At 39.9% G+C, this 16,079-nt stretch overlaps 1 long non-coding RNA gene across 6 annotated transcripts; it reads left to right on the top strand.

Moving 5' to 3' along the window:
* Window positions 1–312: 312 nt before the first annotated feature.
* On the top strand, window positions 313–14,882 carry LOC126984067 (uncharacterized). Of its 6 annotated transcripts, none has more exons than XR_007736378.1 (3): window positions 313–993; window positions 11,969–12,088; window positions 14,539–14,882. It is a non-coding gene; the product is annotated as an uncharacterized LOC126984067 (long non-coding RNA). The 6 variants fall into 6 exon arrangements; XR_007736393.1 differs by lacking the exon at window positions 313–993 and adding an exon at window positions 1,027–1,044; XR_007736390.1 differs by lacking the exon at window positions 313–993 and adding an exon at window positions 1,078–1,095.
* Window positions 14,883–16,079: the final 1,197 nt, after the last annotated feature.

The raw sequence follows: 16,079 nt of genomic DNA, 5'->3' as shown, positions 1-16,079 counted from the left end.
TTTTAAGTAAAATTTTAAGTGGAGTAAAGCATTTTTTGGAAAAAAGTTTTTTTGATTTTCATAATGCATAGAAATGCGATTTGTTTTTTACAGAAATTTTTCCTCAGCTATGTTCACAAATACTTATTATTGTAAACCCATACTATTGAAATGCAGTAAAGTATGCCTTGATATTTTTTTTCAATTGTTTTCCAACAGTTGTGCCAATTGTTTCCTTGCACCATCATGAAAAGGAGGGTGTTCATTCTGGGGAGAAGACAGCGAGGTTCCTAAAACAGTGTCAGGAGGCGCCGTTGCAAAGGGCAGCCATCATCATCAGCAGCAGCAGCAGCACCCAAACGTAAACAAACCCAGCCTGGTGGACACGGGCTGGACCCATCAGCCATATCGACATCGTGGGCAACACCGTGGTGGACAACCTGGCACACCAATACACAGACCACACTGACCTCCTCCGACAGTCCTCCAACAGACACTGGACTAACGGCTGACCTCAGACAGCTCACGATACAGACACCCCCGCCCAGTACCAGCCGTCCCCTGGACACACCCGCCTGAGGACTGGCCACACCCGCCTCACCTGCACAGACTGTCCAGGACCCACATGGTGCCCCACACACACCAGAACACCTCCTCCTCCACTGCCCAAGATTCCATGCACCAACCTCAAGGCATCCCTGACCAGCCTCCGCATTCACAGGCCAACCCTGGAGGACCTGCTGGGCAACCACACCCTCAGCCCCAACACCCAAGCCTTCCAAGTGTACCTTCCTGCAGAAGGCGGGGCGGCAACTCGACAGGATCTAACCTGGTGACAGAACGGCAAACAAAACCTGATACCAACCACCACTGACGGGGCTGTGGAGGCTGTGGCCCCACAGCCTCCACAGACCCATAAAACACCCAAGAAGAAGAAGAAGAAGAAGGTGATGCCCCGGAGGACGTGGACCCTGCCAGCCACCCAGCGCCCCCTCCCTCCCTCCTACTGGTGATGTAAGTACCCTGCCACCCAACACCCCCTTCCTCCCTCCTCCTACTGGTGACGTAAGTACTCTGCCACCCAGCGCCCCCTCCCTCCCTCCTCCTACTGGTGACGTAAGTACCCTGCCACCCAGCGCCCCCTCCCTCCCTCCTCCTACTGGTGACGTAAGTACCCTGCCACCCAGCGCCCCCTCCCTCCCTCCTCCTACTGGTGACGTAAGTACCCTGCCACCCAGCACCCCCTCCCTCCCTCCTCCTACTGGTGATGTAAGTACCCTGCCACACACCACAGGCCCCCCCACACCCCATCCCTGCCCCTGAAGTAGATCCTGCCCTCACCTTCGGCCCAAACCTTGGTCACAGTGTGTGTCGTGCCTTGCATGGGCAATTATGTGGGTTCAGTATACCACAAAGTAGAATTAATTGTTGATCATTTAAACGAGAGAGTAAGATTAGTAGTTTATTCAGCAAGTCTTAAGAACATAAGAACATAGGGAAACTGTAAGAGGCCAGGTGGCCTACACAGGGCAGCTCCAGAATCCCCCCCACTACTCACAGTGGGTGAGGTGTAGTTACAGGGGTTACAGGTAGAGGCTTGATCCTCATTATACCGGCGGTACCCAGGCACGCATCCAGCACCCCATCACCTTACTGCACCCACACCTCACTGCCACCTGTCGTCCTCGTCCATGTAGCTATCCAGTCTACTCTTAAAACAAGCTATCGTCCCTGCACTAACTATGTGATTGCTGAGTCTATTCCATTCCCCCACCACCCTCTATTCCATTCCCCCACCACCCTCTATTCCATTCCCCCACCACCACACAGGGCTATCATCTGCCAAATAATATAGGTAGCATGACCGTAAGAATGTTACTTGAGGTAAATATATTTGTTAAGAGAACTAAGGGTCAAGGGACAGGGTCCAGCCTTATGAGACTAAATTGTGTCGTTCGTAACACTTAGAGCTTATTTAGTCTGATTAAAACCACCACAAACACACTATCACTTTAAACCAACGGTAATTGTCAAGATTGACTCCGCGCCTCCAAAATGCGATATTACGCCTCCATATTATAGTTAAGAGACGAAATACATGTCCCTCAACCATAACATGAAGTACTTAGAAGTAAGGAAAGAGGCCCAGTCCCCTTCCCCTAACCATTTTGAGGGACCCGTCAGTGTTTTTTGGTGGGGGAGCAGATTTAAGCTCCTCCAACCAAACTTTACATAACCTAACCTCGCAGCACCCCCCAGACCCCCCTCCACATGTATGATGTGCCGGCAAAACTAGAGAAGTACAACAGTACCTTGGAAAGGTTATTATTCTCGGGGGGGGGAGGCACGTAGTGAATCTCCATATTTACCAAACTAACATGCAAACACAAGAATGAGTAGCACCAACACACCAAGAAAAACTGTCAAATATTTCCACTAACACGGGGTAACACGTAACCTGTCTTAATTAACATCACCCACCAACTTAATTAATACAATTAGTGAGTGTCTGCGCTCCACCGTGGTCACCCCTGAGAATGACACACACACACACACACACACACACCACTCTTTCCTCCTCCCGCACACTGCTGCTGCACACAACATGCTGGCTGGGGACCTGCCACCACTCAGCCTTGCTTCAACACCACTGTATGGGGCAATACCTCGTATAATAATAATATAATATATTGTGTAATATATAATAATAATAATATATATACCTCCCAGGCATTGAACGGCATTCAGATAACTGATTCAAGATTAATGGAGGCAATATTGTCATGAACTTTGATAATGAGAACACAAGGGCTGAGGCTGCTAAAAAACTGGAGTCTGTTGAGCAAATTAGTACCAAGAGTGTTGGAAAGATGAAACCAAAGATGCAATGTGCATAAAGAGGAGACCAAGGAAAAGATAAAGGAGACCATCTTGAACCACGATGAGTTCTTACGCACAATTGGGGGTGTTGAGGATAAGATTGAGCTGATCTTTAGCAAGCCTGCGGCTGGCGGCATGATGCACCACATTTTGAGGTGCGACCCAACCGTGAGAGAGCTGATTCACAAGTATCACGACAAGATGAAATTACAATGGGGAATATACACAGTGAGAGACAGATACCATGCAATTATATGCTGTCATTGTCAGAGATACAGCCATCTTGAGGCCAACTGTACTGCCCAGACCAATGGAGACGCCCCAAAATGTTTCAAATGCGCTGGTAATCGTAAATCGCAGGATTGCACCATGGCTGAGAAGAAATGCATAAGCTGTGTGAGGTACAAGAAGCCAACCACTCAGCGAATGACCAGTGTTGTGTAGTTCTCCAGACTGAAACTGAGAGAATTCCTAACATGACCGATCATAATAGGGTGCAAAGACTTACAGAAGAGAAAATCAGTGAAGAGCAAGGAGGCTTCAGGAAAGGAAGGGGATGTGTGGATCAGATATTTGCCTTCAGGATGGTAGTAGAAAAAATAATAGCAAAAGGAAAGAAACTATACGCTGCCTTCATGGATTTAGAAAAAGTTTATGACAGAGTCGATTGGATTGCATTGTGGGATGTTTTAAAGATTTATGGTGTGGGAGGAAAACTGCTTAGTGCAATAAAGTCTTTCTAAGAGGATGCATCTGCATGTGTCAAAATTACTGGAGAAACAAGTGAACATTTTGAGATAAAAATGGGCTTAAGACAAGGGTGCGTCATGTCACCATGGTTATTCAATATTTATTTGGATGGTGTCATTAGAGAAACGAAGGGCAAAGTTAGAGAAGTTGGAGTAAGACTGTTCGATGAGGGAAGTAAGTGGGTACTAAATTCGATACTGTTTGCTGATGACACGGTGCTCATTGCTGAAAATGAAAGTGACCTACAAAATTTGGTAAGTGTTTTTGATAGTGTCTGTAATAGGAGAAAGCTGAAAGTAAATGTCAACAAAAGTAAAGTGATGGTTTGTGAGTGAAGTAGAAGTGAGGTTGTAGATTTTGTATGCCCATATAGTGGGAATTGAATGTGAAAAGGAATGCAAAATAATTTTGAATGGCGAAGAAATGGAGGAGGTCAATGAGTTAAGTACCTTGGATCAGTTATGTGTAAGCATAGTAGTCCAAGAGCCAGTACAAGATTTATTTACCCGAAGAGTGCAAATGGTTTGCAATTATTTTTTGTTTCTACATGGTATTAGAGTCTCAGAAAGGTGAGTCTTACAAAATTCCAGTGGTGGGTGTGGGTGTGATGACGTCATCAATATGGCGGCCGGGCTACCGCGAGCTTGCCACATTCTATAAAGCATAACTTCTCAATGGTTTGTGATAGAAGGATAGGATTTTTTCCATAAGGTTCCTAATGAAATTCCCAATATCTTTTATTGATATGCATTTTTACCCAACTTTGATAGTTTTGTTGGAAATTACATTAAAACAAGAAAAAATGGTAATCTCGTTTACTCATTGTCTAGTTTAGCCTCTATGTACAAAGAAACCATAATACTTATGAAAAAATTGTCACGAACAAAAAAGTTTCCTTCTTTTGTTAGGATTAACATGATATATAACATGTTCTGATGAATGCTAAAATTAAGTGACTTATCTTTGAATTTCTTAGTATAGGAAAATTTTGAGAAATGGACCCTTACACGATTCATATATACACGTCTGTCTGTCTGTGAGTGTTGTGTGTGCAACCAGTGAGATTTAGTGAGATACCAAATGTTAAGTCATAAGCAATTGTATATCGAGATCAATGATTATATTCTCATTTGTATTCCTATCTGTATTGCAAGTGTACATCATATACATTCTCTTAGGGTATTTTGTTCACTTGTTCAATTATTGATTAAAAATAACTCGACTACCTATCTATTAATAGTGAAGATGTAACTTCAAGACAAGTAGTGAAGGTGTAACATCTAGACTGTTCCAAATCCTAGCTGATGCTAACTATACTGAGGCGGGAGACAGGGAACAACGGTTGAGTTTAAAGCATATATAATAAAAGAGGATTCACTTCACGCTGGAGCATTACGGTGAGAGCGCACACACACAGTCTGTTGCATTGACATAGATAATTATTATTTTATTATTACTACTATTATCATCGTCATCATGATTGTAACACACATTATCATTATTATTACTTCAGGTAAAAATTCAGAATGAGTGCTGAGGACAAGACATGTATCATCCATACAGAAAATATTCAAGAACCAATCCTGGAATTAAATGATTCAGCATGGAAGAAAATACTGAATGTGTCTTCTGAAAGGTTATCAATGTATAAAGATTCAAAATACAGTTTAATCTGCAAATCCCTTCCAAAAAGGTATGATGAAACCAAGCATGGATATCATAGAAATTGCTATAAAAATTTTACTGCAGTCAAGAAAACATCAAAAGCTTTAGAAGGAAACGACCCCGGGTACACCTTAAGAACCAACATTCTGACAAAATCCTTTCCGAAATCAACAACGAAGAGCATTTTTGAAGACCTTTGTATCTTTTGTGGACTTAAAAGGAAGAAAATCAAAGGGAAGGAAGAAGTACTTGGCAAGTGTGAAACTCTTGATGCAGAGAAGAGTATCAAGCATGCAGCAAATGTCCTTCAAGACCATAAGCTTTTGTTGAAAATACATGAAGATTTCGTTGCCAAAGAAAGTATGCTACCATCACTCGTCGGAAAATATACCTCAAGACAGCAACATCACGAGAGATAGAGAATACAAGGGAGACAACCAACGAAACATCCCCAAGAATTAAGCAGGGGAAACACGACAGAGCATTTAGTAAGACGGCAGATTACGTCAATGAACACATAATAAAACCAAAGAAAGCACAAAAATTAAAATCAGTTCATTCACGACACTGTGTGTACCTTGCTGAGGAAGGAATTGAAGATTCTACTTATTCAGCTCAAAAGTTGGTTGGAAAGCTGCAAACTTATTTCGGTGGTCATTTGCAAACAGCCAAGTCAAGCAACAAACAAGGAATGACTCTGTATTCACACAAGATTTCAGCAATTGATGCTGAAACCTTAGCAAATGAATATGCATCTGGAATTGAATCACGCATTGAGGAGGTGGCACTGTTTCTATGGAGGCAGATTTTCACACAATCAGTATGCCCACACCTTACACAACCTCTGAATATACAAGAGATTTTATCAGGAAAAAATAGTATTCCAGAATTGGTTGTAAAATTTTTCAGAATTCTGTACAGTGGAACAGCAAAACCCACTACTGAAAAGGTTGAGCGTCGTGTCTTCTGCACAAGATGCAATATTCATTGCAAGCAATGGAAGATTGAAACCAAAGAAGCACATTTTGATGGGCTTAGGATTGAAAAAGTATAACCGGCAGCAGAAAGGTACTAGAAATTCTTAACCACTGGGGCCACAGTATTGGGTATCACACCTCTGAAGAGCTCGAGACTGATTGCTTTGTCTCTCATGGAACGACCTGAGTAACACCTGAAAACATAATCAAAACCTGGGCTTTTCACTGGGGTGGCTTGGGATAATTTTGACTCAATCTGGAAACACTGTCAGGGAAAGGAGGCTTACATGACACATTTGGAATCTGCTACCAACATATGGAATACGAAGAACTAGGAAACCAGGCGACAGAAATAGAACCCCAAAGGAAAATGATGAAAATCATAAACAAGATGCTAATATTCTTTACATCATCCCATGACAGATTGCAAGTCTCGGAAAAAGGTGAGGTCATTGGATATTGATTCAAAGATTCTTGAGCCTTATCCCAAGAAACCAAAACTAGTGAATCCATTACCTTCTTTGGTGAAATCCTGTCCTGAAACATACCACTTAGAATATGCTTTGCTGAAAGATTTTATATGGATGGTTTCAGTTGAATGGTCTAAAATGACACCAATGTGGTCTGGCTGGAATGCGAGAGTTACAGAAGATACATCTATGAAACAGTGCATTGGCTACATGAGAAATGTTACTTTTCCCCAACACGAAATGATGTGGTGATGGAAACTTTAAGGTATCCCAGAAGATAGCCAGTGAGTGTGGAGAAGCTTCAATTTAGTACATTATGATCTAGCTGTGGCTAAACCAGCACTCATGATTCAAAATCAAGAAAGCCCTCGCTCTGACAATATTTTCATTTGTTTTGGATCTTTCCATATTGAGCTTGCTTACTTTGGTGCTTGGATATTATCTTCAAGGTTCAGGGATTGAAAATATTCTCTCAGAGAGTGAGGTGCTGGCATCTGGATCCATACCAGGATTTTAAGAGGAAAGCACTTTAATAGATGTGCGAATACATATCTTGTTATCTCTGGCCCTTGAAAGGTGTCTTTTTCATAAGTTTATAGAACACATTCCAGAAACAGCAGAACTGGAGGAACTTGAAGACCAGGTCAGAAATTTAAACAGAAGTCTATCTCAAGAAAGTTTCAAGAATTTTGCAAATAGCTCAAACATAATACAAATACATCATGGTTTCAAAGCATTCCAAGAAAACAAGATCAGAATTCATGGTAAAACTGCTCAATTTTATCAACAATACATTGACCTTGTCAATGTATACAAATGCTAGCAGAGCCTACAGAACAAATAACGTTGAAATGTACACACATGCTTTGGAGAAAATGATACCAGCATTTTTTTCAGGTAAAAGACTGAATTATGCTCGATGGATGACAGTTTACCTGCTAAAGCTTCTGAATATAGAAAACGAAGCCCTGATATAAAGCATGCACTTTCTCAAGGAGGATTGAGCATAAGGCGCTACAAACTCTTTTTCTAGAGTACCAGTCGATATGGCACTTGAGCAGACTATCAATGCTGATGCTGCTTCAAGGTTCACAGGTATCACAGCATTAAACTCTGAGTCTGCAAGGTCTCGATGGATGATCACTAGGTCAGTAAGTGAAATTGTGAGCAGCTTGCTAGAAAGCAGTGGAATCACAAAACTCCAGATACAAAGCATGATTTGCAAGAAGGTCGAATTAAGAAAGATCACAGAGATATTGATAAAATTATTTCAGCCTTGAATAGTTTCTCAAATCCTTTCGAAAATTTGGATCCTAATACACCTCTAAGGAATATTTCAAATGGACAGGCAATCAATGAGGTTGTCACTGCGGATCTTCTTTCATTTTCTTCCAAAGGGGAAAACGCAGCTAGAAAATTTAAAGAATTGTACGTAGAGGATCCGAAAAACATTGAGAAGCCTATACCTCGGACTCTGGTAAAGAACTGTGCATCCTCCATTGCATCAAGTCAGAGGAATAGGGAAGAAAAGAAGCTAGTAGTCACCAAATGCACAGTGGATGCTTTCGGAAGAATCCTTCATATGGCTGCTATTAATAACTATAATGTAATGAAAGTTATGGAGTATCCTCTCACACCTGTGCCATTCTCTCTATCTGATATTGGTGGATTTATGAACAAAACAGATAAAAGTAAGTTAATGCACAAGCTAGAAAAGTATCAACGTATGGACTTTGAGCAAAGTGCAAACACGGGTAAACCTTACATAGACGTGGCAGTGTATGATGCTATGTTTCTGCTGCATACATTGAAATTGCCAGAAACGTACGGAAATCTGGCATATAAATTATTGGAGATTGCTGTTCGTTCTACATCAGCCAAGGAACTGCATAATATGCAGTTCCAGTCAAACAACATATTATGTTGTTTGACACTTATGACTATAAAACTATTAAAGATTGTGAGCATGACCGGCGATCATCTGTACCAACTGGAGACATAACAGTAACAGGAGCAGATCAGAAAACTCCCAAAAAGTTATTGGATGCGTTCAGAAGTAAGCACTTTAAAGAATCACTAATATGTTTTCTGCAAAAAGAATGGAAAAGTCAGAAATATGCTCCCCTTCTTAGAGACAAAGTTCTCTATGTTGGAGTAAATTCTAAATGATACAAATACATGTACAAAGATAATTTAGAAGTTTCAGAACTACCTGATCTTGCTTGTGATCATCAAGAGGCGGACACAAAGATAATATGGCACATTAAATATGCATCAAGTCTTAATGATAAGGAAAAAAATATTTTGGTTCGGTCAAATGACACTGATGTTCTAGTACTATTAATCTACCATCAAAAGCATTTCAAGAACTCCCAGATTTGGTTTGATTGTGGTGTGTCTTCAAATAATAGCAGAAGGATGATTGATGTAACTTGCATTAAACAGGAACTCGGGCACGATCTTGTTCATGCATTGCCTGCCTATCATGCATTTACAGGATCTGACTACACAGCAGCATTTGCAAGACAAGGAAAGGTGAAACCCTTTGAAATCATGCTTAAACATCCTAAATACCAAAAATGTTTCTGTCACCTTGGTGAATCTATATCACTTATAAGTAATGAAGTCATTGTTGGGATAGAGAAATTTGTATGTGCAATGTAAGGCAAGCCTGGATCATCTTCTGTGTCTGATGTGAGATACAGCTTCTTTTTGAGAAAAACTACCCCTAACAAACAATCTTCATCTAAAGTGAAAGGAATGGACCCAACAATGATACCTCCATCTAAAGCTGTTTTGCTGCAAAAATTAGAAGAAGCAATGCAGTCATGGATATGGAAGCGAGCAGTTTGTCGGAAACCGGATATGGGTCTTGATCTAGCAAACATGGATGGCATGTAGAAAATGACAGGTATCGCATACATTGGTATGATGGTCCAATGTTACCAGAAAACCTGGAAACTATCATAGAAAAGACCCAGCCGCAGAGAATGAAGAAAGTGACTCATGTTCCGATGATAGCAGTTCGATGAAAGCTGTGAGGAGGAAAATCTATAAAACTTAGGTTCTTTCAGTGATTTCTAAATCAGTTCATATTCTCTATTCCTGTAATCTACGTATTAATATAATATTGTGTTCAGCTTATTTTGAGAAGGAAACTAATAACTAATAACTTACGCTAAATTCCCATAATTATCCAATATGGGCTTATGTTCGATGCTTGATGTTATTTTTGTGTTAGGAATTATGCTTCTTTACCATCAACCTTTGTTAAAATTATATATTGTTATATATCATGTTGATCCTTACAAAAGAAGGAAACTTTTTTGTTCGTGACAATTTTTTCATAAGTATTATGGTTTCTTTGTACATAGAGGCTAAACTAGACAATGAGTAAACGAGATTACCATTTTTTCTTGTTTTAATGTAATTTCCAACAAAACTATCAAAGTTGGGTAAAAATGCATATCAATAAAAGATATTGGGAATTTCATTAGCAACCTTATGGAAAAAATCCTATCCTCCTATCACAAACCATTGAGAAGCTATGCTCTATAGAATGTGGCAAGCTCGCGGTAGCCCGGCCGCCATATTGATGACGTCATCACACCCACACCCACCACTGGAATTTTGTAAGACTCACCTTTCTGAGACTCTAATACCATGTAGAAACAAAAAATAATTGCAAACCATTTGCACTCTTTGGGGTAAATAAATCCTTGCTGGCTCTTGGACTATAGTGGTATGGAGGGTGAGATAAGAGAAAGGGCATTGCAAGGAAGAAGGGTGGCAGGGTCTTTGGGACGAATCATGAATGGCAGAAGTGTGAGCATGGAGGTAAAGGGAGATTTGAGAAATACAATAATAGTACCAACCCTCACATATGCAAATGAAACGTGGGCCAGGAATGAAAGTCAGAGGTCTAGAGTGCAGGCAGTGGAAATGAGTTATTTGAGGAGTGCTTTTGGTGTGAGTAGAATGGATGGAATGAGTAATGAAAGTGTGTACAAGCATTTTGGAATGTGTCACAGGGGTGAAGGGAAGAAGTGTGGAGTGGTGGAAGAAGTGAAGCGACAGACCTTAAAGTGCTTTGGCCACATGGAGCGAATGGAGGAGAGTAAGATGACCAGAAGGGTGTATGTGAGTGAGATAGAGGGAGGGAATGCTAGAGGACGACCTCCAGTGAAATGGAGGGATAGGGTGCAAGAGTACGTTAGGGAGAGGGGGGAAAGATCTTTGAGAAACTTTGAGCAGGCAAAGAGGGAGTGTCTGGATAGAGAAAGTTGGAAGCTCTTCTGCTGTGGCCATCCCCTGGTGGGAGCTCCTAGGAGCAGGCGTCCATGAAATGATGAATGATGATGATAATGACCGATCATGGCTATTAATTACTAGTGTTTATACTCAAAGATAAATTGTGTGTGATGGATGTTCAGTGTGTGGGAAATAATCATTGGATATTTAATTGTGATACTATTTGAAAATATTAGACATGAACACTGAACTAGTTGTTATATGTGATATTATTCGTGAAAGCAATTAAGACACAGTCACTACGATGTTTGAGAATAAGTGCAACAAAGACTATTATTGAGGCTAACGTTGTAATTGTTGATGTAGAGCGCTGCATCAGCAGCGGAGCAGCAGGGCCTCAAACCTCATCAACGGTAAATGGTAATTGATGTAAGAGTGAGTTCGCTCCCTCGGTCTAGGGCAAGGGAGGACAGTCTATTTCGGCCCCAAAAGTACTCACAGGTTAGGCACGCTTGAGACCTGAGATTTTCTTGGTACACCTCTAAGATCAAAATAAAGTTACAGGTATTTTAATTCCATTATAAACATTTGCCGTTCTCCCACAATAATTAAAAGGAAGCAGATTAACAACTTTCGGCAACGCTACACTGTTTTGACACCTGAAATTTTGTTGACGCTGCCAGATTGTAGGGTAGACAGGGGAGCACAATGGCCCTCTTTGTTTCAACACCCATCTCCTCCCCCCCACACACACACACACACACACACTCTCTCTCTCTCTCTCTCTCTCTCTCTCTCTCTCTCTCTCTCTCTCTCTCTCTCTCTCTCTCTCTCTCTCTCTCTCTCTCTCTCTCTCTCTCTCTCTCTCTCTCTCTCTCTCCACCCCTTCCTTCCTTCCTTCCCTTTCATACTAAACCTCATTCTTCTTCTTCTTGTTATTATTATTGTTATTATTTTTATTAATTACTATTCTTATTACCATTATCATTATTTCAGGGGAGAAGACAGGAGGATGAGAAGAAGGAGGAGGAGGAGGAGGAGTGCCTGATCCAGCAAGGTGATTCACTGTCACCTGTCACTGTCCGTCCACCCTCAGGAAAGCCCTTTGAGATCCAGGTAGGCCTGTGTGTGTGTGTGTGTGTGTGTGTGTGTGTGTGTGTGTGTGTGTGTGTGAGAGAGAGAGAGAGAGAGATAATGCTAATGATTTAGTGGCTACAATTCTCAGTATGTCCACACATAACTATATAGATGAGTGAATGTTACGGCCTTAATTTATAAACATGTCACACCATTTTTTTCTACAGCAATGATGGCATTATTATTATTATTACTATTATTATTAGATTTATATATTATGTTCCTAAATAAATTAATTCATTAAGCATAAATGATAATATTAAGATATCTTAGACAATAACAATTCAGTACAAGATATACAATACATAACAAACAGAATTTCACAAATAAGTATACATTCAATACATAACAGTTAAGTTTTTTTTTTGGCAACCCTTCTTGAACTAGCCATGTAACAAAACCTAAAAATGTGGAATTGTTGCTACCTTACTGATCAATATACACTGAAAAAAAAAAAAAATATATATATATATATATATATATATATATATATATATATATATATATATATATATATATATATATATATATATATATGTCTGTATATATATATATATATATATATATATATATATATAAATATATATATATATATATATATATATATATATATATATGTATATATGTATATATATATATATATATATATATATATATATATATATATATATATATATATATATATATATATATACACACACACACACACACACACATATATATATATATATTTATATATATATATATATATATATATATATATATATATATATATATATTTATATATTTATTTATTTATTTATTTATATTTTTTTTTTAAGTGTATAGTGATCAGTAAGGTAGCAACAATTCCACATTTTTAGGTTTTGTTACATGGCTAGTTCAAGAAGGGTTGCAAAAAAAAAAACTTAACTGTTATGTATTGAATGTATACTTATTTGTGAAATTCTGTTTGTTATGTATTGTATATCTTGTACTGAATTGTTATTGTCTAAGATATCTTAATATTATCATTTATGCTTAATGAATTAATTTATTTAGGAGCATTATATATAAATCTAATAATAATAATAATGCCATCATCGCTGTAGAAAAAAAAGGTGTGACATGTTTATATATATATATATATATATATATATATATATATATATATATATATATATATATATATATATATATATATATATATATATATATATATATATATATATATATATATATATTCCTCCTCCTCCTCCAAGGTAACATTGACCGCTAATTTTGACCTCCTTTAACCCCTAAAAGTCGGCTGACGTGGTATACCGTCAACCCGTAAAGCTCGGCTGACATGGTATACTGTCAATATATATTTGTTGCCCAATTGAGCAACATTGAGCTCAGCACACAGGCAGCACAGAGACTTCTAGTGGGTCTCATTTGAAAGAGGAAGACTTAAAGGTAACTAATAATGTGTTGCTAAGTCAGTACAGTATATAGGTTAAGAGTGAGCACGGTGTGAAATAGTGACAATCAGCAATTTCCACTCACCCAGCCGTACTCTAGCGTAGCGGGCAGGTGGGGGGGAAAACTCGTACAAGCTCAAACCTGCCGACCTTTAGGGGTTAATCTAGCAAATCAGGTCTCTTAGATACACAGAGGAGGGGACTTAAGGCTTCTGGACCAACTTGGTGTATGGCGACTATGGTAAAGGGTCTCTCATGCTTTTTGTCTTTACTGTTGTTACCTTATTTCTGTTTTTCTAATCACATCCGTCTCTGCTTCCTCTTTTCACAGCTATAGACTTGACTCGTATCTCTAAAGTAGAGTTGAAATTATACACATTTTGTTATTATGTTTTTATTAATAAAATATACATGCATACAAAGTCCAAATATAACTGCTTAAATCAAAGGGGTAAGATGCATCCCTCTGTGAATGACCGCAGGGAACTCCTTTGCTGCCTCGCTGGTGCCTTGGGCCTTGGGGATAGCGTGTTTTGACCAGGGTGACGAGGCTGTCTGACGAATGCTGTATATATGTGTGACTGGGGGGGCTTGCGACTGTGTGAGATATAAACATACTGTGTGGTGACATCCTGTGTGCTCCTGTGTGCTGTGAATATGAGAGAGAGAGAGAGAGAGAGAGAGAGAGAGAGAGAGAGAGAGAGAGAGAGAGAGAGAGAGAGAGAGAGAGAGAGAGCTGACAGCCTTACACACACACACACACACACACACACACGTTCAAATAGACAGGTAAAGCACAAGGCATTAATTAAGGAAGTTACCTAAGGAAAGAATTATATTATATTGTTATAGTATGGGACAGAGATATTATTATAGTACGAGAGAGATTTGTGACCGACTCTCTCTCTCTCTCTCTAATATAGATAGATAGATATAATGTACTACAGCACAAAGCCCACTACTATATAGTTAACCTCTTGACTGCAGATTTCCTACAAGACAACATCCCCAAGCTTCAGGGATGGATCAAAAAGTGGCTGCTACAATTCAATGAAGAAAAGTGTAAAGTCCTGCACCTTGGGAGGGGATATCCACCATACCAATACCACATGGGAAACACTCCACTATCCACCACAGAGGGAGAGAAAGACCTGGGACTATATGTTACCAGGCTACCAGTGAAAGCTAAATCCGTGCCAATTGCAGCGGACGGGTCACATGCTACCTACAACCCCCCCTTCCGCAACATAAGAGCCAGGTAATATCTACACCATGGAACCTTATGTTTAGTCTTGTACTGGGAAAATGTTAATAAAGAGTTAATTAATCTATGTGTTCGTTTATGTGTGTGTGTGTGTGTGAGGGATGTCAGACCTTAAGTTATTAGGGAAAAAGGTAGAATAGGTTAAGACTAGCTAGAGCAAGAGAAAGAACTAAGAGAAAGGAACTAAAAAAAAGTGAATGGTATGCAGGATTAAGAGGAGGAGGAGGAGTCGGAGAAGAGAAAATAAAAAGGGAAGAAGAAGGAGGAGTTTTAGAAGGAAGAAAAAGGTGGAATTGAAAGAGGTAAGGAAGAAAGGAGGAATCAATAAAGGTAAGGAGATACAGCTGACAAAAGTAAGGGAAGAAAGGAGGAACAGATAAAGGTAATAAGGAATAGAGTAAGATTAGCCAGAGGAAAAGAGAAAAATATGAGCTGAGGAAATGGTGTCGAGGGAGGCGTTAACCCCTTGACTAGATTTCCTACAAGAAGACCTCACCAAGCTACAGGAATTTAACAAAAAGTGTCTGCTACAATTCAATGAAGAAAAATGTAAAGTCTTATACCTTGGGAGGGGATATCCAGCATACCAATACCACATGGGAAACACTCCACTATCCACCACAGAGGCATAGAAAGACCTGGGACTATATGTTACTGGGCTACCAGTGTAGGGATATCCAGCACACCAATACCACATGGGAAACACTCCACTATCCACCACAGAGGTAGAGAAAGACATGGGACTATATGTTACCAGGCTACCAGTGAAGGGATATCCAGCACACCAATACCACATGGGAAACACTCCACTATCCACCACAGAGGAAGAGAAAGACCTGGGACTATATGTTATCAGGCTACCAGTGAAGGGATATCCAGCACACCAATACCACATGGGAAACACTCCACTATCCACCACAGAGGCAGAGAAAGACCTGGGAATGTATGTGGATATCCAGCACACCAATACCACATGGGAAACACTCCACTATCCACCACAGAGGTAGAGAAAGACATGGGACTATATGTTACCAGGCTACCAGTGAAGGGATATCCAGCACACCAATACCACATGGGAAACACCACTATCTGCTACAGAGCCAGAGAAAGACCTGGGAGTGTATGTAACCAGGCTACCAGTGAAGGATATCCAGCACACCAATACCACATGGGAAACACTCCACTATCCACCACAGAGCCAGAGAAAGACCTGGGAGTGTATGTTACCAGGCTACCAGTGAAAGGCAAATCCATGCCAATCACA

This window comes from Eriocheir sinensis, chromosome 5 (assembly GCF_024679095.1).
Source record: "Eriocheir sinensis breed Jianghai 21 chromosome 5, ASM2467909v1, whole genome shotgun sequence".
Lineage (NCBI taxonomy): Eukaryota > Metazoa > Arthropoda > Malacostraca > Decapoda > Varunidae > Eriocheir > Eriocheir sinensis.
Note: the sequence above shows the minus strand (reverse complement) of the source record. Positions and strands in the feature narration are given on the sequence as shown.